The 26,233-nt window shown below is 45.1% G+C and overlaps 1 pseudogene; it reads right to left on the reverse strand.

Moving 5' to 3' along the window:
* LOC149866529 (uncharacterized) overlaps positions 1–25,682 on the reverse strand; it is a 49,931-nt pseudogene extending 24,249 nt beyond the window's left edge.
* Between the last annotated feature and the right edge of the window lie 551 nt (positions 25,683–26,233).

A 26,233-nucleotide genomic window follows, 5' to 3' on the forward strand; every position in this document is an offset into this window, starting at 1 on the left:
TGCTGAAAACCAATTCATTGTGATGTAGTGAGTAGTTTGTCAGGAGCAAGAAGACTGCAGCTCAGGTTCATACAAAGGAGATGTTTAATTATAAGAGATCTCTTTTTTTATAGAGGAATGCAGCCCATATAGATGAGAAATCCTACCATTCACTTCATGTGTCTTTATCTGGGTAGCCTTCATGTTAGGAGGGAACACTGCACACTGTGATCTGAGTGCATTTGTCTAAAAGAGCCTAACCCTGCACCTCAGCATCCAGTGCTATTTTGCCATTGAGGAGGACAGACAAACCCATGAAGAGAAAGGCATGTAAGCATTGGCTAAGTGATGAGTCATCCCTCCCATGGGGGAATTAACATTTTCCGTCTAGTTTCAGAAGGGGAGTTTAGGTGCTTAAATGCCTCATCAGTTGCCTATAGAACAATACTTAGGTGTTGCTTGGATTTATGAAAACCCTGCCAAACCTGTTGGACCTGAAAGTCCCATGGGTACCTAACTTCCTTCTTGTAAAGTCTTGTAGGCACTTATGCTTTTGACACTGGACACACGTACAACCATTTTAATCCTGAGAGAGCCATCTTGGGCAGTGCCTGTTTGTGAGAGAAGCCCTCTGAGGATTCGTAAAGTAAGGGCTCATCTGCCTGTCTCCCTTGCAGGGTCTGAGCTGGTAGGCATGCTCAGAGTGTATTGAATATGCATGCATGTCTCCCATTTTTTAACCAATAGCTCAGTAGCTGGGCATTGCCCTCAAAGTGAGAGTCCTGGGTTCAGGTCCCTCCTGCCCCAAAGAGATTTGAGCCTCCCATGTGAATGCTTTTATCATCAGGCTCAAGGGTAGCCTGCTGCGGGCTCTCTCAGGCCTTTTGTGCTCAATCTGTTCCACTTTTTCTGTAAGAAATATGAATCTTATTGAGACAGGGAATAGAAGCCAGGCCTCCCACCAGCAGGTGAGTACCTCTCTACAAGGCTATAGAATCATTACGATTCTCCCTCTCCTGTCTGGATAAGGCCCTACTGCTTTTCAGCATTCCCTATTATATGGTTTAATCACTTCTCCTAATTGGTTTAATCACTTCATGGTGGCTTCTGTGAATCTCAGTCTTGGGTAGGCCCCTAACTTTCCCTATACACTGTATATGGCTATGGAGCCTTCTATCTTGGTACTCTGTGCTATGAACAGCAGCAGGATGTCTAACAGTCAAATGCTGCAATGCCTTAGGTAGTACATAAGTCTTCCTTGTGAATTCAGATTCTTTCTGGATGCAGCACATGGATTTGAAAATGAAGATTTTTCTCCCTAAGACTCTTCAAAACACTGCATAACCTTCCTTATGATGCAACATGTAAATTTTTTAATGCAAACTTTTTTCCAAAACACAAGCAAAATGTTGCTTTTTCACTTCCCTGAATTTTATGAAGGAGTTGCACAGATGGTGGAACTCAAAGCCAGAACTGACGTACAGCTGTGTGAGTCACTTGGTCTCAGAAGAAGTGCTGCACACAGATGCTTCTTATGTGTGCGAGGGACCTGGTTCAGAGACAGCCCCTTGGAGATGAGCTGGAAGAACTTTAGTCATGAAAATTTGAAGTAACTGTTTAAAAATCAGTTACTTATTAAGTTTTCACTAATTACATTAAATGGAGTGACTGCCTTTCCATTCAGAGTGCATGCAGCACTGAGTGCAATGGAGCCATGTTTCTTGACTGGGGCCTCTAACTGCTATTGAGATGCAAATAATACACAATAATAGGGAGAACAGATAGTTCAAGAGATTAATAAGGATACAGAGGAGCCTTCAGCAGCCTTCACCATGGGTCTATCTTGGTCCTCTTGGGAGTGCTTGCCAAAAAAGCACTCCCATTTTCAGCAAACCTGGAAATGTGATGGTGAAGCTATACTGAGGGACCCAGCCCTCAGACACACTGGAGGCAGACAGCTCAAAAACAACTGTAGAGGAGCACCCTTTTCGCAGCTTCAGTATTTCGTTCTTGGGCTTGGTGTGAGAACAGAGGCATCTTCAAAGCTCTGAAGAAGCATTATAGACATATCCTTGTGTCTTTGCCTCCTCTCTCACTTTAGGATATAGACAACTGATCATTTGAAGCTCTAAGAATTTCCAGAGAACTTTCAGAGCCAGTCTGCTTTCCACTCCCTTTTCTCCCTTGCTCTGCTTTCTGCTCCCTGCCCTACTTGCCACTGTGCTGCCTGCTTCCTCCCCAATCTGCCATGTGCCACAAGCTGAGGGTGCCTGTGCAACATGTGGCATGTGTGCCACTGGTTGGCTACACATGGCCTATACTTTTTGGTCCCAAACTGGGCACTAACATGAAGGCCTCATTACATGAGGTAGCTAGAAGATGACGTTGGTTCAAAAAGGGGAGATCAGAGGAAGACAAAGTTTAGAAAAACAATTGGGAATTATCATTCAAAAAACCTGGACTTTTCCTGCAGATTGGACAAGACAGGCAGGCTCCTTGAAATCTATGGAGGAGTGACAAAACTAGAGCTGTCAGACCCTCACTCAACCTTTGCCCCAGTCTCTCCATTCACCTGCTGAACTTCCATGCGAGTCCCTCTGGGCACCTCTGCATGACTTCTCTTCTTCAGATCCTCTGCTACCCTGATGTGAACCTTGAACTACTCAGCTTGTGATTTCTCCTGCTACTTCTTCCTGCTAGCTGGTGGCTCATTGCTGTAGTCCTCCATTCTGCTTTAAAATAGTCCCACAGCACCTTAGCTTCCTTTTGCCTCCTTTATAATTATTTTTATTATAGTGTGACTCAATACTCCAGTCAGAACTGGGTCTCAATGGCGAGGAGTGTTTTACAAATGCAGCATGAAGACATCTGCACCAAGGAGCTTGCAGAGCCTTCCAACTCTGCACAAGCAACCATAGCTGCTCCTATTTCTTCTGCCAAACCCTTTCCGCAGGGTCAGAATCCCACCCTGTTCCACATTAGTTAATTGTTCCAAGGAAAGAGGGAGGCCAGTCCTGAAATCTGAGTCAGATCCTTGGTTAAGTGTTATTCCTGCTTCAGCTCTTGCACTCCCTGTCCTTCAGCTTTTATTTCTTCTTCCTGGCACAGGTTGAGGTGGGCATATAGAGTATTGTATATTCCATGACTTATGAGTTTTAATTTCCTGTGGGTGACCTTTTTCATAGGCTAAAGGCAGGTGTTTTCATTTCTTTCTTTTTCCTCTTCATCAGGCATTTCTTTAACACACTGCTCCTAGAAGTCTTTCGTGGAGCTAACTACATTCAGGGAAACCTCTCATTTGTGCAGGTTTTAGATTGATAGGTCTTCTTTGGCTTCAGTGGAGTTAATCCTCATGTACAGAAGGGTAACTGAGAGTAGAGTCACATCCCAGAATTACTGTTTTCCACAGCAAATGCAGGACAATTTGCCCTCCCTTTATGCTTGCAAGTCATGTTAGGTGCCAGTGCAACTGCATGCATAGTAGGTGAAGTTTCTGTAGGAGAGTAAACTGACAGCATAGCTATTTGTATTAGGATAATATGTGTGACAGCCTGTCTGCTTTGAGAAGGTGCTTAACTGAAGGTGGGGGTAACAAACTGGCTAGTGAATCCTTCTGAACTGCTAACTCCTGCATCTCAACACCTCTCTTTTAATCACTGGGATGGCTCCACACCTGCACACATTCTCCTGTAGACCAGCCACTGTCCGCTACCAGTACAGGAAAAGACACATGGAATGAGAGACGTGACTGCATCCTGGACTGATGTCTCCTCGGCAGAGCTCTGAGAGCGAATAAACCCAAATCAGAAGCGGGAGTTTACTGTAAAAATAACCCTTTTGCTTTTCCAAGATCTGTTTTCACTGCTACGCTTAATTTCATCTGCGTTTTCCTCTTCTCTTAATTGGTTTTGACAGATGATTCCCCCAAGAGGCCAAGCCTTGAGCTTCTGGAGGGGTCATTCAGAAGAAGCTATAGCAAATTATGGGGTTTAATTTGCCAGGGGGCAATGAACAGGCAGATTGAATTCAGGGTCTGAAGCTGCCCCCCTTCCCCCTGTCCCCTGGAATACCTCCTCCTCTTCCATTTTACTCTAGCCCACAAATTCCCCCAAGACCTTGTGGTCACTGTTTTTAGGGCTGAGAAAAATGTCATTGCTTGTCTCTAGGGCAGAATTCTGCCAGTTTGTGATGTTTTTCATTTCATATGGCATAGAAATTGGAGGCTATACTGAAAATAAGAGTGGGGGCAGAGGGATTGTTATCATTTATCATCTTTTATTATCTTTTGCCATCATTTATTTATCTTTGTCAAAGAATCCCTGACTCCCACCCCTTCCCTTTACTTTCCTGTAAGGCCATAATTGCAGTGATGGCCATGCCTTGCAGGATACTAGCTCTGGACTCAGAGACATACAGGAGATTTGGGTTGAGTCCTCACAATTCCCTTTTCTCTATCTCCTGATGATGTCTTAAAATTCCAAACAGTTCCCTATGCTGCTTTTGTACTGTATCATCTCCTGTCACTTCTCGTGAAGCGTAGAGGCACCCAGCCAGAGTTTAATAAGGAAGCCTGGACTGTTACTACCTGCACTGTAGTTACTCTGGTAAACAGAGAACATTGACCTCAGGGACTGTACTTCTGTTATCTCTCACCAGCACAAACCCCAATGAAAGAAAGAAGCTAATAATCTAGGACACAGTTGCTTCCTTGTGTTTCAGTGAATTGCTTTAAAGTACTGGGATTCTGCTGGCTTCCATGTAAAATGAAATAACCCCCACCCCCACCACACATTATCTCTAGAGAGCCCTGCTGTTAGCTGAGCAAAGATCAGAGTAGCTAAGCAGCATCCCAACATAGTGTTACAAACTGCCTACAGGCAGCAAAGGTATTAGTTTGCACAGCTTAGCTTATATAAATTGAACAGCAAATGCCAGCAAACTGCAGTCATATATGAGTGTCTAATAGGCTTGAAGTGTTTCAGAACAAAGCTACTTTTATGATTTATACACTTGCCAGAAAACCATCAAATTCTTTGCTGAAACTGGAGCTTTGCTGGTAGCGCCATAGGGGCTGGCCAGGAAGCAAAGAATTCTTGGCATCAGAACAGCTGTCCCAGAGTGGTACAAAAGGCATTGCCAATGTGAGGTGGAGCTATCAATTGAATGTCTATCAGTGCAGGCAACAAATGGGACCCTGACTTTGGCTTCCTCCTTCTAACTAAGCCCAGTGCATGTGATACACTGATAACAACCCATCGGACAACTGTAATAATATTTAGGTGCAAGGTGTGGTAGCCATAGTGCAACCCTGCTGCTTTTTAATGTGCTGTCGATAATTCACAGCAGAGGGGCAAATAGCTAGAGCAAAGTGAGGAAGCATGTACGTAATATCACTGTTGGCAAGTCTGATATCCTGAAACACTGTTTCTCTGGGCAGCTAGGAAAGAAGAACAGAATTAGAGTGAGGTTTCCTCATATATAAAATGCAGGTATTTATATTTACCACAGGCAAAATCTACTTCACAAGTCTCCAGGAATGGGATGGTAGGTATTATTCCCATGTTTACAGATGGGAACACTGAAATTGATAGAGATTAGGACATCTGTCTGGGGTAGTACAAAGGGTGATGTATCATTCTGGGAGTCAGGAGGACTACGGGAATATGCAAATGTGGCATTGTTTTCAGAATTAAGTGCTTTGGCTTCTTTATGCCACTGATTTTTCTGTGTCTTTCCTGAGCCCCAGTGCCCTGTGTGTAAAATGAGTACAACAAGATTTAACCAATATTTGTCACATGCTGTATGATGCAAAGCAGTAGTCATTGGCAGGAGCAGCTTTAGAATTTGGGATTTGCTAATTCCCCGCAACGTTCCTAGTCTGCATGGGGACGTGATTTTGAGGGGAGTGCCAGTTTCTCCTCCTATTTTTCCAAAACTGTCACAAGAAGATTCACACAGGCTTGAATATAATTCATAGTGTGACTTTTCTCCAGAAAATGGATTTTCCTATGACTCACTGTTGAAAACCAAGATCCACTGTCCTGCAAGTTTGTGTTATTTTTTTTGTCAGTTTCCTCTGCCTCCATAGAAATTCAATTAAATTCCACTAGTGCAAAATGTAATGATCCCAAGTTATTTCAGCACTCCCCAGGGGTATGATGGAAATATTAAATTAGGCCTAGTCTATACTACAAATTTAAACTCCTAGCTCTTCTGTGATGATGAAACCCTCTCTTTCCTTCAGCAGAGTTATACCATTTCTGCTGAGTAAAAAAAGGTGTCTGCAGCTGTCTGGCAACCGGCAGAAAGATCCTGCAGATATCTCATGCCTTCTGCTACCTGTAATGGTTTCTTCAGCTGGTGATGGCTTCCCAGAATGACATTTCCACCCCAGTAACACAACTGCTGCAGTTTGGCTGTTCAGAGTTTCCAGAAGTACTCTAGTGACGAGGCAGGTAAATGCAGACATGGTCGTACAAATATCCTGACCAAGGATCTGTCTTCCTAGGACCAAACTCATGCACGTACCTGTTATCTATTTAGAGCACAATTCCTATTGCCATATTTTTCTTCACCTGGGTTCCTCGGTTGCAACATCAGAGATGAAATTTCACTTTTCTTTGTGTATCTGCTGTCCACATCAACTCCTCAGACTCAAGGTTGTGGACTCTAAAAGCTGATGTTGTGCACAGGCATAAGCAGAGGCAAGCACACAGGTACCATCAGGGAGACGGCAGATGAAATTCCTTCACTGCATAAATGCAGATATCAGCAAAGGAAAGCAAACAGGCCGTAGGACACGTACATCATTGAATGCATAAGGTCGTGGCTATTCTGGGATGGCTGACTCTTACTTTCTTCTCTTAGCTCTAGTCTACTGTGTATAACTAATTATATTGGCATACAAAGATACTTTACCATATACATAAATAATTAACTATTATATTAATTAAGCCTGCAAAAGAGACTGATTACATAGCCTGGTGATTGGTGCACTCATTTGTAATTTGGAAGGTCCAGTTTCAAATACTTTTCCAAAGCAGATAGACCAGGGACCTGAACTCCCAGCTGAGCTCCTGGCCCAGCTGTCTATTGGCTATCCCAGACTTCATCACTGTTTTCTTCATTAAAAATGTCAAGCGGTCTTAGGTTCATCCTAATATAGAACAGGAAAATTTGGAATCTTGAAAAATATTGCAGAATGGGAAAACCATTTCCTAGCCAGTCATAAGTAGCTCCTGTGTATCCACTGCACCTACTAATCCATTGCATTTTTGGAAAAACCTTGTGTTAGTTTACAGTGCTATGTAAATAACTAACAGCAGAGATGTAATGGAGCAGTTCTACGCTCTGAGCAGTAGCAGTGCATGGTGCAGGGGCAGTGGCTGACAGTTTGCTGCTGTAGGGGGAGATCTCACCTCCTAGTTTGCCACAGACAGGAGTATTGAGCAGCTATTTCAACACTGATTTTTCAGCAGAAGAAAAGGAGGTGAGAAGGTGAATCCTCTCTGACACCTTTCCCCCCTGCAGCACCCTGCTTCTGCTGGCCACTGCAGCCGGATGCTGCTAACCCTGTTGCCACTGCTCTGTCCTCCCTGCTGCCACAGCCAGAGCCGAAGCTGCTGCATAAAAGGTGCTTGGTGTGTGTGGGGGGGAATGGGGGATGGGAGGGTGAGACTCTCCCTGGCTTCATTCTGGTGCCTCCCTCTCTCTTAGGCAGCACCTTGGGCTCATGCCCTTCTTGCCCAACCATTGTCATGCTACTGGCTAATAACAATTTTGGCATTGGCTTCAGGATGAGTGGCTGGCATGATCTGGGGGTAATATGGGTCCCAGCACAAGAACGTTAGGCTAGTTTAATGTAAGCCTCCTGATTTTTCTTATATTAGAGAAAATGTCAAGGGCCTGCCCCACAGCCCAGGGTCTTTGGATCACTCATCTAATGCAGCCATGTTCAGTCTCTGGCCTGCAGGCCAAATGCAGCCTGCAGAGCCTTGGAATTCAGCCTGCAGGGCTCCCCACAGGTCAGGAAATTTGGCAGCAGTGGCAGTTAATACTACCACTCCTCCCCACTGCCAAATTTCTAAGCCCTACCTGATGGGTCAGAGTTGGATTACAACCTACCCACTGCAAAACCAGGTTGGGGCTGAGCCATGACCCCTTCCCTCTTTGTGACTGGGTTGGGAGCCAGGTCACACCCCCTCCCTCTGCATTGTTGGTGTGGGGTTGGTCCATGCCCCTACTCTTTACCTCCTTCTGTAGGCCTGGCTCTTCCACCTGCCCAGCAAGGTTGGGGCTGTGCCATGCCCCTTCCTTCTGTAGGGCTGGATTAGGACCAGGTCAAGCCCCCTAGCTCCCCCTGCATGGCTGGGCCAAGCCCTGTTCCCTGGCACAGCTGGATTGGCCTGGGCTACCACCCCCGTCATTCCAGACAGCTGGATGGGGCCCCTCCACGCCAGCCCCAAGTGCCAGATTGGGTCCACGAGCAAGATATGGCCCACAGAGAGAGTGGGCACCACTGTTTCTAAGGCATTAGTTTTCCAGCTAAATCTAGGGAGAGGGAAAGCAATTTAATATGTGTGTGAGCAACTCATTCTGGTCCAGTGGACACCATGGGTTTTGCCTGACTCACCCTGGTTGTTCACAAACTGCTGTCTTGTCCTCTCCCTCATTTTTCAGTCCTGCTCCCCCCTCTCGCTAATACACATGTGCCATCTCTTCATTTAAACTTAATCCAGCAGTATTTAGATGCCAGGGAAATAAATCAGAATGTTGCTTTCAGCCACAAAGGGTTCACTTATTTCCTGGAGACGATATGAAACCTATTGAGTTGCAGGAGATGGTTATCAGCTCTTACTTGGGGAGGAAAAGGCTGGGAGCGAGTGGAATAGAAATAAATGCTTTTGCACTTTTAAGTATGAAAGTCACCAATCTAGTATTATAAAGTTAAGTTAACCATGGAGAAAAGGCAGAGAAAAAAGGGGGCTAATCAACTGGGTTCTGTCCAGTTCATATCTGTTTTCCCACTCTGCGCAGCAGCTTGCTGCCCAATTGTCAACAGAACCAGAAGCACTTCATAGAAAATGCAGGAAAGGAGAGTACAGAGGAGGGGAGCAGTGAAGAGACATCCAGGAGATGAGTTACTGGTGGTACACAATTTGTTTACTGAGGCCCCATACAATTTAGCTGGCAGTTTGGTTTCATTTGGGAGATGAGGAACAGGTGAACATGTGTTGAGTGTGGGAAGAGTAGAGTTCAAGAACTAGTTTTTGTGAGTGGGAGGAGGGCAAGCAATTGCTAGCTCTTCAGCCCATCCATTTGTTTTAGGTATTGGCTGTCATTTTATGATGTCAAGCAAGAGAAGTGTTGTAGAAACAATTGGGTGGGATGTATAAATAACATATACTCTGCTATTGTGTTTGGCAAACAAGAGAACATGGGTTAGAGAGCTTATGTTAGAGGGGATGGGTCTGTAATGTATGTTATGCTTGATTCTTTTTTTGTGACATGATAGCATATAGCAATTGTTTAATTATATCCAAGCCCCCTTCAGTGCTGTATACTGGAAAAGTTGAGAGAAGAATGACCTACCTGTCTGAGATGGTCCTTTTGCCTAAGATAGTCACAGGATACAAACCGGGCCTGGCTTACAGGCAGCCCTTACAACCTCAAACAACAGCTCTCAAGCAACACACTAAGTAACGCTTCTCTATAGAACCTGGCCTCATGACAGACCCAAATGCCTTCTGGGTCCCCACATCAAGAGAGACCCTATCATCACTGGACTGAATAACAAGGAATATTACAGCTGAGGTTTATTCACCTGTAAGTCCACCAACGTCATTTATGCCATCACCTATTTATGATGCCCGTCTGCCATCTACATTGGACAGAAAGGGTGATTTCTATGTGCAAGAATGAATGAATGATGACCTGACATCAGCTGCAGAAAGAAACAAAGGCCGAGGAAAGAACATTTTAACCACCCTTGACACTGGTGCTGACCTTAGGACTGCTGTTCTCAGGCAGCAAAATTTTAAAAACCGGGTTGAAAGGAAAACTATGAAACAAGAAATCATCCACAGACTGGATTGTGGTAAGTATGGTTTAAACAGGGGCTTATCCTATTACCTGGATTAACTTTTGTGACCCCTTTGTTCATAAGGAGTTCTTTGCTCGTATGTCTCGCCAAGCACTGTCTCCCATCAGGCGCTGTCCCCTGTCCCTGCCTCCTCTTTTTCCTCTGCCCACTTTATCTCCCTCCTATTTTCCCACCTTTTGTATTCAAATCACTCACTCCACTTTACACGCTGCTCTATGCTGTCCTTTAACAGCATTTGATGAAGTGAAGTTGAGTTCATGAAAGCTTGTGCTCTCTCCATTCTGTATTTAGTTTGTCTATAAGGTGCATATCCACCCTGCCTTTCCCTTGCCAAATAACAGAGGACTGAAGGGTGGGAAGAAAAACAGCCTTGATTTTTTTCTCCATTTACAACATTTGTATTTTGAATATTCAGTAGCAGAATGCCTTTCCTTCTAGAAAATCAAATTTTAGGTAGGGCATTTAAATTGCCCGCCAAAAACAGCAGTCATCAAGTAACTAAGCAATTCATCCCACTCCAAAAACATCACAGGCAGGCCTTCTGAGGCAATCTATATAAGAAGGAGCTCATCCCAGGGGTGTTGCCCATGATGTACCTCCTAGTCACATTAAGTAGGCAGGGGTTGCTACAGGTTTCTGCCAGTTTGTAGCTAACCAGACACAATTTCCAAATTAAAATAATTGAAGAAAAGGGTTTTCTTTTGGGAAAAAAATTACTTTCATAAAACGTATGCATGGGACTTTAACTTTAGATAGCACCTAACTACAGTTAATGGAGATTACAAGATGGGTTTAGACAGAGGAAGGTTTCTTCATGCTCAGATAAGATGGGATTGGAGCAACTAGAGAGGGGGAATGGTATCCTGATGAAGAACCCAATAAAGTGGGAGAGTCCAAAAAGAAGTTATACCTGACCAACCTGATTGCCTTTTGAGATGAGATGACTAGCTCTGTGGAAGCAGGGAGACCAGCGGATGTGATATACCTTGATTTTGATATGGTTTCCCACAACGTCCTTGCAAACAAGCTAAAGAAGTATGGGTTGGATAATGGATTGTAAGGTGGATAGTTTGGATTAAAGGGTAGTTATCAATGGCTCAATATCTAGCCAGTGACCAGTATCAAGTGAAGTGCCCCAGGGGTTGGAGCTGGGTCTGGTTTTGTTCAATATCTTCATCAGTGGCTTGGAAGATAGGATGTAGTGCACCTTCAGCCAGTTCGCAGAGGATACCAAGCTGGGGAGGAATAGTAGATACAGTAGACAGAAGGTCTAGGATTCAGAGAGGCCTCAACAAATTTAGGACTGCTCCAAAAGAAATCTCATGAGGTTCAATAAGAACAAGTGCAAAGTCCTGCACTTAGGATGGAACAATTCTAAGTACCAGTACAGGCTGGGGTGTGATTAGCTAAACAGCAGCTCTGCAGAAAAGGACCTGGGGGTTACAGTGGATAGTAAGCTGAATGTGAGCCAGCAGTGTTTCTTCTTGTTGTGAAGAAAGCTAATAGCATACTAGCTATTAGCTGCATTAGTAGGATTTTTGCCAGCAGATCAAGGGAAGTGATTCTTCTCTATTTGACACTGGTGAGGCCACATTTGGAGTACTGTGTCCAGTTTTGGGCCCTCACTACAGAAAGGGTGTGGACAAATTGGAGAGAGTCCAGCGGAGGCCAGTGAAAATAGTTAGGGGCCTGGGACACATGATGAGAAACTGAGAGAACCAGGTATATTTAGTCTGGAGAGGAGAAGACTCCAGGAGGGGGGAGGGGATTTAATACCAGCCTTCAGCTACCTGAAGGGTGTTTCCAAAGAGGATGCAGCTAGACCATTCTCAGTGGTGGCAGATGACAGAGCAAGGAGCAATAGTCTCAAGTTGCAGCAAGAGAAGTTTAGGTTAGATATTAGGAAAAAAACTGTTTCACTAGGAGAGTAATAAAGTCCTGGAACAAGTTACCCAGAGAGGTTGTGGCATCTCCATCCTTGGAGATTCTTAAGACCTGGCTACACAAAACCCTGGCTGGGATGATATAGTTGTGGATGGTCCTACTTTGAGCAGGGGGCTGGGACTACATTACCTTTTGAAGTCCCGTCCAACCCTAATTTTCTATGATTCTACAAAGATATTTGGCTCAATATCAAGGATTGCTTGTCAGGAAAGAATTCATGAGAAGTCCAAAAATTCAGCAGATCTTTAATTCATAACATGTCTCTAATAAGAACAGAGCAGTCTAGAACATTTGGGGATGGAGGAGAAGTTTTTTTAGCCCAAAGACAGACTGATGTTGGGAACTCCACTTATTCAAGATTCTGCCTCTCTTCCAGCTGGAGTGTGCCTGGTCCTGGACATTCTTACATACACACTTTATTGTGCTGAAATCAATGTCCTCAAACAATCCCATTGATTTCAATAGGGGGGTAAAATTGTACTCAGAATAAGCAAGGTTGCATAGATCTAGCCTTTTGCAAATATTGCCAGAATGGATCTTTTTCTTAGTGTTCCCAGCACAGCCCAAACAGGCAAGCTCTAGAAACATCTCAGCCTATTTAGTCCACCAATACATGGTGACCTGGAGGTGGATTTGAACATCTCTGTTGATGCAAACCAAATATTTTGAGGCTGTCCATTACTTTGTCATGATGTGCTCGATATGGATCTAACAAAGAGCCTTTATTCCAAGTAGATCCAATTACATCTTGACTGGGGTACAAATATGAAACCTCTTAAATACGTAGAGCTGAACTATGTCCAGCCCCTTCCCTATGTGAGCTACAATCAACCTTAGGAGCCTAACTGTACCTTAGGCTGTAAGGTTCAAGTGCAGCCAAGTACCTGAGCATCACATAGCTTTAAGCACCAGTCTAGTCCCTCTGAAGAAAGCTGTCTATAATTAAATGTTTTACATGCTTCAGCACTTTGCTGAATTGAGGCCTATTTTAACAAACCATGACAATATGTCAAGTCTCCCTACTGTACCCCACCCCCTTCTCTTGCCCTTTGCTTTGAGTTATTTGCTTAAGATTTGTTTTCCCTTTGACTTTACGAGTTTGCCTCGCACAGCAAAATCTGCTGTTTTGTTCCCTCTGGTATTTGGCAGCAAAACAAAAAGAATACAAGGAAGAAAAGGAACATCATTGTTTTTTCCTGATGATTTAGCACACAACCGTTCTTTTTATTGCTGCTGCTGCTGCATTAAAGCATCGTTCTCCCTGTGATATGCCAAGAGTCACTCTGATTAAGTAAAAACATGGCCCACCTTCACTGTGCTCTTAAGGAGTTATCCATAGATGCTAGGCTGGTATAGCTATATACACGTGCACCCATCTATCCAGATCATGTATTATTTTGCTGCTGACATGAGATGGCGCTGTGGGTGGACTCAGGATTTTGCAAAGTGGGGTGCAGATAATGTGGTGAATCAACACATTTTTCTTCAGTTAAAAGAAACAAGAAGCTTTAGTAGCTATGCAAGGGGCCTAGGGCTATATTATTCAGTTTCAGATGAAAGCAAAAACAAATAGAACTTTATTGGAATATGCATTTATTTGCTATATCACATATTCTGCACAAAAACCAAAAATAGGCAAAAAATCAAAAGTTGTTGTTTCATTACTTCTGTAGTAATTAGAATTACATGTACATCTCTTGTTCAGATCTAGCCTTCCTGAGTATCTTAACAGTACACCCAATGCTTCACTGAAAGATTTTTCTGCACTTCAGTCAATGTTTTCAACTAGAGTTAAAAAAGAGTCTGCAGGGATGTAAAATAGGAGCAACATTACCAGGAGCAGCTAACAGACAGAAGAACTGTAGAAGAAAAAATGACTTGATATGGGGAAAACCCAGACCATTAAAACCAGAAGAGGGTTGTTAACAGTTGTGGAATGAAGGTTTTAGGAGGAATCAGGTAGATTATGATGAGCCATGAAATCATTTGACTCTCTCATTCCTCCCTGAATAGAACTGGTTCCACCGCTGCCAGGCAAACGGTTTAAACTTGGCAGACCTGGAATCAAAGTGGGGTGTGACTGCATCCCTGCACCGCTGTAGCAGGGAGCTTAGTGCTCCTGCTACTTTAAGGGAAGGCAGACTGCAGAAGAAGCAGGCTGCAGGTGAGGCTGAGGGCAAACAAGGGCACCACACGATGCAAAAGGGGCTGGGGTTGCAGGATATAAGCCCAGGGCCTGAGTTGTGCAGGCAGTCTGACCTGGAAAACATAGAGAGTGGAGCTTCTGAACAGAAGGGCTGCAGCAAGGTTCCTGACTAACACCTGAGCTGGGGTAGGTAAGATGGGTAGTTTAGGGATTGAGACTGTAGGGGTGGTGGGGGTCTTAATTAGCCTGGGAGCATGGCCAGGGCCCAAAAGATAGGGGCAAAGTCCAAGAAGCAGGGACAGAGCTGTAGCTTGCGAGAGGAAAGGACCAGGGGCCCGGAGCCCATGATGGGTGAGATCCAAGGCAGGGAACCTGGAGCCCGCAAGGGGTAAGAGCTAGGGCCAGGGACCTGGAGCCTGAGAGGGGTGGCATCTATTGGAGACAGAGGTCTGAGCCAGTGAAGGCTTAAGCCCAAAAGAGATTGAAATGGTTCAAGGTACAGAGGCACAAGATCAGGAGGGGCTGCGATGGTTAAAGGCACCAGGGCTGGAGGCCCCAGCAGTGGTAGAGACTGTCCTGGGTTTTAGGCCTGCAGAGACTGGAGTTGACAGTGGGGCCGAAGGCCTATGGATGAAAGATTGACTGGATTAGCCAGTGGGGCTTAATGCCCAATGTTTGGTAACATCTGTGAGGCTTGGGCATGGCTAAAAGGGGAGATGAGGGAGCCATATAGTTCACCTTTAAGGTGCTGAGCAGTGACACCTGTGTTCATGAGTATGCGATCTCGCTTGGGGATCCCTGGGGCAGCTTTCCTTTTCCTAAAAGCATTAATCACATCACAGTGTGGCAGGGGAGATGGCCCAGAGAAAGCAAAGGTGCCAAGGGCTGAGGGGGCTCCAAGGGCGTTACAGCCACCCCGGGGCAGTACCCTGTTACAACCTCCCCTCTGGATCTGCCCCTGGATGGCACTGATTTTATGTCAAGTCCCTCAAAAGTTCAGATCTACCATATGCCACAGTAGGTTAAGTTGAGAAAAGTGTGTTGGAGCTACTATGTTTGAGGTGTTTCTGTCTCTTCTGTGATGGATTACACACATTCCAATTGTTTTATTCAATGACAACACATACGGTAATTTGCATACCATGAAACTGGGTATCCCAGCTCTGACAGCTTATGTTTGGTAAGGAATTCATTCAATAGAATACACTAAAACATAATTTTAATGTGTATAATAATAAATTAGTGCTATGGGACAGATTCTTTCCACTTTGCCTTTGCTATTCAGGGCTTCATTCCTCAGTAGTCTGGAGTTCCTGCTCATTGAGATTAAAGATGAAAGAGCTGAATAAATGCAAATGCATCATGAAACAAAGTACAGCTCAAGTATTGTATTGCATTATCTGTAACAGAAATCATAGTGGGAGAGTGGGGGTGGGATGGCATGATTCAGGCACAGGACTGACTGTTAGAAGTCCCGGGCTCTATTTCCATCCCTATCACCGACGGACCTTTTTCTCCTCAGAAAAGAGGAAATAACTGAAGGATGATATCAAGTGGGTTTTTTTATAGACTCTTCATAGATCCCCTCTTTTGGAAAACAAGACAAAGTAACAGAGGACAATGAGCTCAGTCACCCTCTGTGCAGCGCTACAGGAGGAAGTCTGAGATGGTTAACACTTGGCTTCAGAACCTGGTTCATATCTAGTTCAGCAGCTTATCTGAGTTGCTTTGGCTTCAAATTTGGGCTGTATACATCTTGGTTTTAGCCATGAGAAAAGTCTCTCTCATGATATCATGGTTTTCCGCTTTCATTACTGGTCAAGAACAGAAAGTGCACAGGCGTATAAAACTGAGAAAATAGACATGTGAGCGGTGGAGGATGAACCTGTACAGTCTCATTTAATTTTGTTTAACCTCAGTATGGAAATGAGGAATGAAAAGGGAAAAGAGCAGTAAACCTCTGGAGCCAAAGGGAAGGTATCAAAAATTATTATAGACCAAGTAAAGAACCATTGAAATAAATAAGTCTAATGAAGTAAAAGAATAAGACCATTCAAAAGGGAAGAGGGTCATTATTACCGGTGGACATGCTTAATCCACAATTGCCTTTATTACTAAAATCACAGTTGCAATGATTATAACTAATTGGTTAAACTCAGTAAATCTCAGCTTAACATCAGATCTGCCCTTTAAAGGGGGGCTATACTACATTGGCAGGGTTGTAGAGGATGGATTTCTGCAAAGGTTTTGGCTTGGAGGGATATTTTTTGGCAATGCATAGAGTGAGTGATAAGCATTCTTCTTTAGTGTATCTCCTGAGTTCCCTGCCTGGACTGATTTTTCTCTAATGCTTGTGTAACCAAAAAAACACTACTCCCTCACTTTCGTATTACCATACAATGGGAAGAATGAGATGAACACAAAAAACAATGAGTGAAGAACCAGGAAGGGAAATGTAAATAGCTGACTCATTACTTCAAGAGAGGTTCTGGAGGGGCTGTCTTGGGTTTTTCATGTCATTTCAAGAGAAACCACAGATGTGGAGGTAGAAATGTACAAAGGCAGACGTCTCTGCCTCTCAGCATTGGGGGAGATAAAGTGGCTGACAGAGCAAACAGAGGGTACCAGTCAACCCCCAGCCAAGGACAGGGGTAGCATTCAGCAAGCTTCAGCTGCTGAGAAATAGGTGGAAATTACAAGTTGTAAGTCAGCTAAATAAACAAGAAGGAAAATGGCTGAGTCAGAGAAAGTGGAGTATTCAGGTCAAATGTATTATTAATTGAAAAACCACTCAGCACAGTTGGAAAGTCTGTGGGCACTAGTAAACAAAAAAGAGTGACAGAGAACGAATTAAAGTACTAATTAGAACTGCTATGTCTTGATCCATTAATGCCAACTTGCTATTATCTGCTATGGATATAGCATGCCTGTTCTCCTGCAGAGAATACTGCATGCACTCCTTTCTTTTTTTCAAGCCTTGTACACAAACCAGCTTGAGAGACTGCAGATTTACCAGTAGCAAGTGTAAGCTAATGTAGAAATTAGTGGCTTGATGCTCTGACGGGTCTCAGCTCTCCAAACAATTTTTTGCTAGGCAACCCCTTACGCAGGCCCAATTTCTGAAAGGCGTAGGTGCCAATTCTTTCCTATCTTCTCCCAGCAAGGGGCATAAGGCAGAAACATTGAGGATGACACTAAACTTAAGAACCACATTTTTTCTCTGAAAATAAAGAACACAAAACAGCGTGTTCTCATGATTGTACAGTACAGAGGTGGAACAAAACCTTGCTAAGATTGCCCAGCTCATTTCCCTGCTAATGCAGTATATAGTTCCTCTTTAAAGGACAGATCTGATGATAAACTGAAATTAACTCGAGTTTAGCCAAATACTTATAAACATTACAACTGTTATTTTAGTGATAAAGGCAGCTGTGGATTAAGCATGTCCACTGGTAATAATGACCCTCTTCCCTTTTGAACAGTCTCTTAAATCATTAGATTTATTTATTTCAACTGTTTTTTTACCTGGTCTGCAATAACTTTTGATACTTCCTTTTTGCTTTAGAGGTTTACTGCCCTTTTACCTTTTAATTCACCATTTCTGTTTCCATACTGAGGTTAAACAAAATTGTTTAACTAACTACTTTAGGCTGTAGCTGCTTCTTTTTAGATCTGAGGAAGTGCATTTTGTCACTCCTGATTTCTCTGCATAATTTTCCTTTGTCAAAAGGTCCACAACACTTTTGAAGGGTTTTATGTAGAGGGTTGGAAAAAGGAAAGAAGTGCATGCAGAATTCTCTGCAGCAGAACTGGCACGCTTGGACAATAATAACCTCCTTGCACAATTTATCTTCCTGTTAGTCTAATCATATTGTAGGGTTATAATTCTTTCCTAGATCTGGAGAAAGACATTTGGATACACAAAAGCTTCTAATGTGGGTCCTAACAGTAAAAATTGTCCAATATGAGACATCACTAAACAAATTATCCGTTTTTATCATTGCTATAAATTCAAGATATGGCCAAATCAATTCATAGACTTGGTCCCTCTTACTTCCAAGTAGAGGCAATAACACACCTATCTATATCTGAAAGAGACATTATCAAGATGCATCCTTTTGCATGATAGACTCCAGTGATTGTTTATATGCTGAGAAAGTATATTCCAGATCATCATGTCTGCCCTTTTCCTACGCTCAAATTCTGGAGTTTCCAACACACCCAGAAAAGTCTTTCCAGAAGCAAATGATGCTTTGGTTTTTATTCAAGTCTTTGGAACAGATTTTTCAAGACTGCAGGCATTACATTACACAGGCATCTTTACGCAATCCCAGTTTGCATGTGTATGATGACAAATACAAGCAACCACTGATTTGCCCATTCAAAAAAAGATTGCTGATCATGATTCATGTGCATACAAGCTGAGCATTGGCTGAAGAGTACATGGTGTTTAGCATATGCTGTTTTGGAAATGTGGTTAGAATTTGTTTTTATTGGCGCTTTCAATAATTTCCCTCATCATGCCATTATCCTTGGTGTAAAACTGTACTGAAGTTTTGCTAAAGGCTATACTCTTTTTGCAAGGGTCTCATTGAGTTCAGTGAAAAATGTATCTCTACTTTGATATTGTTGGTATTTTTGCCCTTGATGGTTTGAAAAAACTCAGGTGGGTAAATGTGCTTTCCCAGAAAGCATAGATACAACTTCTATAAACTGTCCTCATCAGCTGATTTTTTTAAAGGGCTGGTATGTTCTTTGTTGTCAATGGTGGATCTTTGTAATACAGCCACAGTTTCTGTGGGGCAACCATTACCAGCCAGGTCCATGGAGATTGGTCTAATAAGAGGCTTTTGCTGTAGTAAACTGTCTTTTCCTTTGTTTTGTCTCCTGTCAAAGAGCTAATACTGCTCAAGGGGAACCATCTTCTGGGAACCTTTGCAGGTACCAGTCATACAAGACTAATTTCTATACAATTTGCTACAAGTAGCTACATTTTTGTTAGTAGCAGTTCATGGAGTTGGTTCTTATATAGGAATACATTTAATATATGTCAAATTGGCCTTTTTTGGGAGAGAGAGAATATTACAAGAATAAGGTACATAAATTATAATAGCAAGAACAACTTTGTGAGCCACTGGCTTATTGAACAAAACATTCTCTTAGAGATACTGCTATGGAGATCCCATTTCTTGCTGTCCTTTTGAGATGCAGCTGCAATAACAAGGCATACATGTTTTTAATAAAACAATCATCTGTCAGCTCAAAGAACTGTGGAGTGAACTTGTATTAGAACCTCACAATGATAAACATGTCAAGTTATAAATATCAGTTCTTCCCTTACCACTGAAACAAAGACGTGCTGTCATTGGATTTGCTATGCTATGTGGGTATGAGGAATGATCCTATAATTAATCATTCAAAATACATTATGAAGTAGTGGAAGATAGAAGATGCCAAACATGGACATATGTTGATTTCTATGCCGTAGTTAGGATTAAAGTATCTCACTACATTGAACATGCGCTGGAAAGTCCTGTAGACTGGGAGTGTAGAAATTGTCTAATGACTTGTGTATAAGGCATGGTGATTCTTTGAGAGTTCTTGAGAAAACACCAGCTACCTGAATCTGAACCATTGACTTCAATGAAAATTTTGCCCTTCACTTCAAATGACAGAGGATTGTGACTTAAGTGAGCACAAGATGTTTGTCTGCTAATATAATTGCTTAGAAACTCAAGACAAGGTAAAACATTTCTAACACTGTCCTAACTAGAGCTATATAAAATACACTGCAAAAATAGCCTGAATATTTGCTAGGAAAAAAAATCCTGAATTAGCCTCAAGCTCATTCCTGACTTGACTGCTTGCTTTTTAGTAACACTGATTCGTCATACTGTGCTGTATAAGTAGGAGTGCCATACATGAGATAAGTGTAGTAATCCTTTCACTTTACTCAGCACTGGTAAGGCTGGAGTATCATATTCAATTTGGGGTATGGCACTTCAAGAAAGATATGGCTCAATTGGAAAGACTTCAGAGAAGAGCAATAAAATGATCATGAGTTTAGAAAGCATGACCTATGTGGAACAATTGGAATAATTTGACCCCAGTACCCTTTCCTGCCATGGCAGGGGGTTGGACTTGATGATCTGCTCAGGCCCCTTCTGATCCTACTAACTATGAAATTGGGTCTATTTAATCTAGAGATGGGAAAACTTTAGGGAGACATAGTACCCTTTTTCAAATATGTAAAAAAAGATGAAGTTTAGAGATGAAAATTATAAACTGGTCTCCATGTTCATTAGGGATGACAAGAAGTATGGTACTAAAATTGCAGCAAAGGAGACAAGCTAGACATTAGGGAAAAGGATAGCTAGGGTAACAGGGGACTTTTAACCCCTGTTATTTCAGTTGTGTAGAGGGAAATGGCAGATAGTAAAACAAGCAGCACAGTTAAAATGCTACGTGGTCTAGGCTGAAAGCTGCAGGCAGCAGGAAGCTAGGCTGCTGCTTAGACTAATTAGCAGTACCCGGGCCCTGTTTCCAGAGAGCTAGGTCAGGTGACGGGAAGAGAGAAGAGAAATGGGCCATATAAGCCTGAATATGGGGTTAGAATCAGTTTGGCCCAGATCTCCACAGCAAAGGAGCTCTGCAGGGAACAGTATACAAGAAAGCTAAGTTATATGTTTTGTTTTGCTTTGGGATTGTGTTACTTGAGGTTTGGGGGTGGCTAAAGAGGTGGTTAGAGGCCACAGGGTGTGCCTGGGAGGCACTCTGTATTGGAGCCCTGCAGGCCCTGGGGCTTGGGTGACTGGGTGCCATGACATTAAGACAGGGCCAAAGGGCCCATTGAATAGAATTAGGGTAATGCCCATGAGGCATGGCTGTGGCTAAGGAGAACCTTGGAGGCCATGAAAGGGTACCCTAGGAAGGATGCTGTCATGTGTGCCTGTGATGTACCCTTGGCTTTGGGTCTAGTCCTTGGAGAAGACCTAAAAGGTGGGTGCCTCAAAAAGCAGAGAGAGAGCTCTGCTCAGCTTAGTGTGTCAGAACTGAACCAACTGGCAATTTAATGATGAGCAGGGTGCAGCAAACCACAGAATGCTAAACTCTGGTTCTCTGGAGGCAGCCTCTTAAGTATTCTAGCTTTTACATCAAGGTGTAGCAGGCGAGAGGGCAAAGCCAGGAGAATGGGCATAGTATGGTCACCAGGGCATGGTGTTGTGTCAAAACCAACCCTGGAGGCACACCCTGTTACAGTAGGCACTGGAATAGATTCCTTGAGGAGGCTGTGGAATCTCCATCACTGGAAGATTTAAAGAACATCCTTTGGAAATGATTTAGGTATGACTGATCTTGCCTTAGAGCAGGGGAATGTGGTCTCTTGTGATCCATTCCAACCTTTTTCCTATGACTGTGACCTTCAAATGCTTCATTTTTGCTATGGGTGCTGTATACTGACTGACCTTACTGGTAGTACTGTTCATAGAAACAGTGAATTTAAAATAATTAATAGAAACTACTTGTAGGTAGTGGGATTTGACTTGTGGATATCCCTATGTGCCTGATTTTATTAAGAGTTGTACTAAACCAATTAGGGACATGAAATAGTTTTATCGTTTCATAGTTAGTAGGGTCCGAAGGGACCTGAGCAGATCATCAAGTCCGATCCCCTGCTATGGCAGGAAAGAGTACTGGGGTCAAACGACCCCAGCAAGGTGATTGTCTAGCCTTGTCTTAAAGACCCCCAGGGTAGGAGCCAGCATCACTTTGCTTAGAAGTTGGTTCCAGATCCTAGCTGCCCTGACACTGAAGTAGCGCCTCCTGATGTCTAATCTGAATTTACCCTCTGCCAGCTTGTGACTGTTATTTCTAGTCACTCCTGGTAGTGCTCAGGGGAACAGGGACTCCGCCAGTGCCTGCTGGTCCCCTCTGACTAGTTTGTAACAGGCCACTAGATCCCCCCTCAGCCTTCTCTTATGGAGGCTGAACAGGTTCAGGTCACGTAGCCAGTCCTCGTAGGGCCTGCCTGATGCCCCCTGATCATGCGAGTGGCCCTCCTCTGGACCCTCTCCATGTTGTCCACATCCCTCTTGAAGTGCGGCGCCCAGAACTGGACGCAGTACTCCATCTGCGGCCTGACCAGCGCCGCATACAGGGGGAGTATCACCTCCTTGGACCTGCTTGAGATGCATCTATGGATGCATGACAAGGTGCAGTTGGCCTTCCTGACTGCATCCCCATACTGCCAGACCATGTTCATCTCTGCATTAATGATGACTCCAAGATCCTTTTCTGCCTCTGTACTGAGGAGAATGGAGTTCCCCAGCCTGTAGGGATGCTGCTGCTTCTTCCTCCCCAGGTGCATCAATTTGCACTTGTCAGTGTTGAATCCCATCCTATTCTTGTCTGCCCACCCCTGTTACCTGTCTAGGTCCGACTGTAGCCTATTCCTACCTTCTAGCAAGCCCACATCTCCCCACATGTTAGTGCCATGAGCAAATTTGAACAGGGTGCTTTTTACCCCCTCATCCAAGTCACTAATGAAGATGTTGAACAGTGCGGGCCCAAAGACCGAGCCCTGGGGGACCCCACTGCCCACATTCCTCCAGGTCGAAAATGACCCATCCACTACCACTCTCTGGGTGTGGCCCTCCAGCCAGTTGGCGACCCATTTGACTGTGTAGGTGTTGACATCATAGTCTCTCAGTTTCTTAATGAGAACAGGATGAGAGACAGTGTCGAAGGCCTTCCAAAAGTCCAGAAAGACTATATCCACTGCAACCACTGCATCTAAGGATTTGGTGACCTGGTTGTAGAAGGCCACCAGGTTGGTCTGACAGGACCTGCCTCTAATAAACCCGTGTTGATTGCCCCTAAGCATAATCTCCCCTGCTGGCCCCTCATTGACATGTGTCAGAATAATTCTCTCAAAAAGCTTGCCCAGGATCGAGGTACAACTAACTGGCCTATAGTTCCCTGGGTCCTCCTTCCTCCCCTTTTTGAAGATGGGAACCACATTGGCCCTCTTCCAGACCTCTGGCACCACACCAGAGCACCACGAGTGCTCGTACAGCCATGCCAGGGTTTCCACAATAATTTCAGCTAATTACTTCAGCACTCTGGGGTGGAGATTGTCCGGACCAGCTGATTTAAATACGCCCAGTCCCTCCAGAAGTTCCCTGACTAGATCCTCCCTGACCCTTGGCCTAGGTGCGCCTCCACTGGGGCCTGAGTGGGGCCTGGTGAGGGGCTGATCTGGTTCCTCCTCAGGAAAATGGAGGCAAAGAAGTCATTAAATAGGTTAGCTTTGTTGTCTGGTGCGACAACCAAATTTCCTAGCATGTCTTGCAGGGGCCCCATGTTACCCGGTATCTTCGTTTTGCCCCCTATCTATTTAAAAAAGGACTTCTTGTTGTCTTTGATCTGGGAAGCTAGTTCCAGTTCCATCTCTGCCTTGGTCTTCTTGACTGCACCCCTGCATTCCCGAGCAACCGCCGTATAATCCTCCGTGGTGATGGCCCCTCCCTTCCATTGGGTGTACATCTCCCTTTTAGCTAGAAGACATTCCTTGATGCTTTTGGTGAGCCATGGTGGCTTTTTTATCCTCTTGCTTCCTTTGATCTGTGTTGGGATTACCTCTCCTTGGGTTTGGAGGATCGTCTCCTTAAGGAGCAACCACTCTTCTTGGACACCTGGCTCCCCTCCCATCCGGGACTTCAGTGTTTCCCTGACTATTCTTCTTAGCTCATTAAAGTCCACCCTCCTCAAAGCTAGGGCTGCTGCCTTGCTGCAGGCCTTTGCCACCTTGTGCTGGATGGTGAATTCGAACAGGCGATGATCACTGTCGCCTGGGTGGTTGAGCACCCACCGCCCCCTCGCCAGGTCATCACCCGTGGGCAGCACCAGGTCCAACAAGGCATCTCCCCTGGTGGGGCTGTGCACCTCCAGGGTTAGATGGAGGTCCTGCATTCTGGCTAGGAACCTACGTGAGCAGTCAGACCTGGCTGACTGCTCTTCCTAGCAGATGTCTGGAAAGTTCAGGTCACCCATGATGACCATGTCCTTTGACCTAACTACCTCCGTGAGCTGACTTAAGAATTCCTGGTCTAGCTCTTCCCTTTGGTTGGGTGGTCTGTAGTAGACCCCCACCGTTAAATCTCTTTCCCCTCGACTGCCTTGTATTCTAGGTAAAAGGCTCTATAAAAATGTAAAGCATTATTAATAAATGTTGCACCCTTTGTGCTCTTTTCATGTCAAATGTATCTGATTTGTTCAGTCAGCTGCCTGGTAAATTCCTCTTGCTTGTTTCCCATACTATGAGCGTTTGTGTAGAGGCATTTGAGGCCTCCTGTTGATATGTGAACTGGCCTCCTGATCACAGCATTGCCCTTGTCCCTGTTGCTTGCTTGGGTATATGTACAGCTTGTCAGTCTAGGCTGGGCTGTACTTGTGAGTGCTGCTTGGTTTAGTGGTCCAAAGCTTCCTCCTCCCTCAATTTCCCTTTCCCCCGATGAGCCTAGTTTAAAGCCCACTGGAGGAGATCCACCAACCTAGAAGAGAACACACGCTTACCTTTGTTTGTTTCCACCTTTCCCTGAAAGCCCGCCTCAAGACACCACTCCCGAAGCCACCAGTTGGTCTCTGCGATGCACATCTCATGCCATCTTCCACGTCCGCTCACTGGTAAAACAAGAGAATCCCACCTGTGCACCTATCTCCTTCAGCACGCCCCCCCAGAGCGTGGTAGTCCGCCATCAGGTGATCAGGGCTTCTGGCCGCATCATTAGTACCCGCATGGATTAGGACAATGGGGTAGTAATAGGTGGGCTGGATCACGGCCTGGATCATCCCTGTTACGTCATGAATCTTTGCTCTGGGTAGGCAATAGACCTCATGTGTTGAGAGGTCCTGGTGACAGATGGGGCCCTCTGTACTTCTCAGGATGGAGTTACCTATGACGATCACTCGACGCTTTCTCCTCCGGGACTGCTTAGCTTCTTCGGCCTGTTCGGAGCATGGAGAGTGTGGAGTTGCCTCCTCTCCCTCCTTCTCCTTCCGTGTTGCCAGGGCCTCCTACCTGTTTGCCAGCCGGACTGGAGGAACTGGTACTGCTGTGTTACGAGCAGCCCTGGTTCTGGAGGTGACCGTCTGCCACTCTGCAGGGGAGGGCACTTCCCAGGGTGCTCCTTCCTTGGGTGAGTGTCCCTGCAGGGAAAGGAAATAGCCATCAATTTCTTCCTCCACCTCCCTGCTTCCCCTCAGACTGCTAACCTCCTCTTGGAGCTCCCTCACCTGCACCTCCAGGGCCCTAAGGCGGGTGCCTGCAGGACAGGTGTGGATGTCCCCAATCATTGCCCCCCTGGGCCTTGCTGGGCAACTCCCGCAGGCTAGGGGGTGGGGGGACGCCAGCTCCCCCATGGGCTCTGTATGGGTGGAGGCCTCAGACAAGCCCCGGGTAGGCTGCTCCCCTCAGGCAGCGGCCCTGGCAGCGCTCCACGTCAACACCATCATAGGAGTTGCTGCTTGTTTTTAGCTTAGTGCAGTGCCTTTTCCCTGCCTTAGTAGGAGTCTCCCTCCTGGCCCAGCTCACTCGCCGGCGCGAATGCTGATGCAAACACTTTGCGCGCTCTGTTCATGCAGCATGGCTGCCTACCGACTCAGCTAAGAGGGATCCGGGGGGCTTCCCTTCCGGATCTGGCTCAGCTGCATCTGGTCCCCACTGCTCCTGGCTTCCTAGTGCCGGGGGCTACACCAAACTGTGGCTTTTAAAGGCCGTGTTTTGAATTTCCCGCTGCTGCCCCAATCAGCCAATCAGGCGCTTTGGTCTTCCCGGAAATGCCTGCCGGCAGTCCCACCCCCTATGCTCCCCTGCTGGGGGGATCCGGTGCCTCCGGAGCCTGCTCCCCGAGGGTTAGGCCCCGGGGGTGCTCCCTAGCTTGGGGGGACAGTCCTCCCTAGCCCTCCCCCTGTTTGCGTGCTCTGTTCATGTGGTGCGGCTCAGGAGCGTGGCTCCCTACTGGCTCAGCTAAGAGGGATCCGGGGGGCTTCTCCTCCAGATC

This window comes from Crocodylus siamensis, chromosome 4 (genome assembly GCF_052110815.1).
Source record: "Crocodylus siamensis isolate JL-2025a chromosome 4, ASM5211081v1, whole genome shotgun sequence".
NCBI classification, from domain to species: Eukaryota; Metazoa; Chordata; order Crocodylia; family Crocodylidae; genus Crocodylus; species Crocodylus siamensis.